The following is a 2,038-nucleotide window of genomic DNA, read 5'->3' on the forward strand; positions in this document are numbered from 1 at the left end:
TTGCTTCTGCTCCTCACTCCCCGCTTGGTCTATGTCTACACTCGTGGCTTATTGCATGAGAAATATGCAAATGAGGCTAAGCATAGAATATCGCTGAGCCTCATTTGCATACCCAATGAGCCGCCATTTTTGCAGAAGAGGCTCTTGCACCAGAAGGAGCTGTCTACACTGCCTCTTCTTGCACAAGAAAAACCCTCTTGTGCAATGCCGCTATGCTGATTATTTTCAGGAATAACAGCATTGCGCAAGAGGGTTTTTGTTGTGCAAGAAGGGGCAGAGTAGACAGCTCCTTCTGGTGCAAGAGCCCCTTCTGCAAAAATGGCGGCTCATTGGGTATGCAAATGAGGCTCAGCAATTCCAGCAGTGGATTAAGACCCATGACTAACATACATCATGGGTAATTTCTTCTCTCCCTCTTCCTAGCGGCAGAACTGCATGAGCTGGGGAGGGGTTTGTTCTTGGTGGTGGAGTTTCTGCAAATATACATTGTGCTGGGATTAGGCTGGAAAAGGCAGGCTGAAGTAGTGGCTGTGCAGCTGGAGTAGAAGATACTAGGTTTGTGATGGCCCTTAGAGCTCTCCAGGGCTTGGCCTAGAGTGGAACAAACTAGGGGTGAAATAGTATAGTCCATTAACTGATGAGCAAAAGCGTATAGGTTAATGCTATAGACTACATGCATTTCCCTCTGATCCACCTTCCCAGTAATTTTTTTAGCAGGCTGGCCAGCAGCCTGGCTCAGTCCTGGCTTGTGATGGGTCTGGGACCCACCCCTGCTGCGGCTCAGCATATAGAGTGTACTGGGAGCCAGGCAGGCAGCCCAGCTCAGTTCTGACTCACTCGAGGTCCAGGAGCTCAGACCCCTCTTGACAGGGGCTGCTGCCACCCCACACTGCTACCTCTTTATCAGAGGCAGCAGCATAGGGTGGCAGGCAGCCAGTCCATGAGGGGAGCTGGTTTTTAAACTGGCTCCCCTTGCAGACCAGCTCCTGCCTCCCCCCCATATGCACACAGCTTCCTTTGATACAGAGGCAGCAGAGCAGAGTGGCAGGGGGCTCCTCAGGAGTGAGGCCATAGCACATTGGCTGCTGGCCCCACCTCTGGGGACTACAGAATAGTCAAGTAACCAATAAGAATTCATGAGGTTACTCAAGTAGCCAATTAACCAATTTTAACATCCCTACAAAAAACCTGCCCAGAAGCTGTCTCCCACACAGATGAGCTTTCCCCACCCGGGTTCCCCGGGTCCTGAGGAGTGGAGCTGTCACCATGACAACAAATCAACCAATTCATTCAGCTAGTGACTTAGGTCAGGCTTTGAACTCATGTCCCTAGAAATGCAGGCTTAATGCTTCAACTCACTACAAACCCTCCCTTGCAGCAACCTCAATGCCATTTTGAAAGTACAGGTTAAATAAGCTACCTGTCTCCCACACCTCTGAGACAGCAGACTCCCCTCTCACAAATGGCTGTCAAAGAAACAGCTACATCCTGAAAGGGGAAAATAATTCCCTGTGCAAAGCAAATGGTGAAAGGACCACCACAGAGCAACAGCACATCTCCAAGTTCACCTTCTCCCAACACTTTCCAGCTTCCTGGCTCCCAGCAGGATTCCTCTGTCTGCTGACAGCTATTAATAGACTGGGAGAAAGTGAGTTCTGTCTTCCTGCAGTTTGCTGGGCTGAATGGTAATTACCCTTAATTGGATTGGATTTGGTTCCACCCCCCCAGTGCCAACGGAGAGAGACTTTAACACTGAAATCAGCCCATCTGCTGCTTGTGATTGCTCTGTGGGAGCGGCACTGAGCAGCTCTGGCAAGGGTGGATCTCCCTGGGCCATCTTACAGCACTTGCACTGCGGGATGGAAGACTACAAATGTGGAACAGGAGGAATCCGGGGAGTAAGCAAATAAGACCACAAGGAGCTGTGGATTCTGAGACCTTTTCCCTTTTAAGATGTTTAGAAAACTGGAAAGACACAAAAAATAGGGATTGCCAGCCAGATTTGCCCAGTGGTCCTGAACTCCCTACCCCACCGCAT

The 2,038-nt window shown here is 50.1% G+C and overlaps 1 long non-coding RNA gene across 1 annotated transcript; it reads right to left on the minus strand.

The window, feature by feature from the left end:
- Nucleotides 1-240: 240 nt before the first annotated feature.
- LOC142827660 (uncharacterized) lies at nucleotides 241-1,776 on the minus strand. Its single transcript, XR_012902369.2, has 2 exons — nucleotides 1,421-1,776; nucleotides 241-591 (listed from the first exon to the last, which is right to left on the minus strand). It is a non-coding gene; the product is annotated as an uncharacterized LOC142827660 (long non-coding RNA).
- Between the last annotated feature and the right edge of the window lie 262 nt (nucleotides 1,777-2,038).

Source organism: Pelodiscus sinensis, chromosome 3 (genome assembly GCF_052426305.1).
Source record: "Pelodiscus sinensis isolate ZL-2025 chromosome 3, ASM5242630v1, whole genome shotgun sequence".
Taxonomy (NCBI): domain Eukaryota; kingdom Metazoa; phylum Chordata; order Testudines; family Trionychidae; genus Pelodiscus; species Pelodiscus sinensis.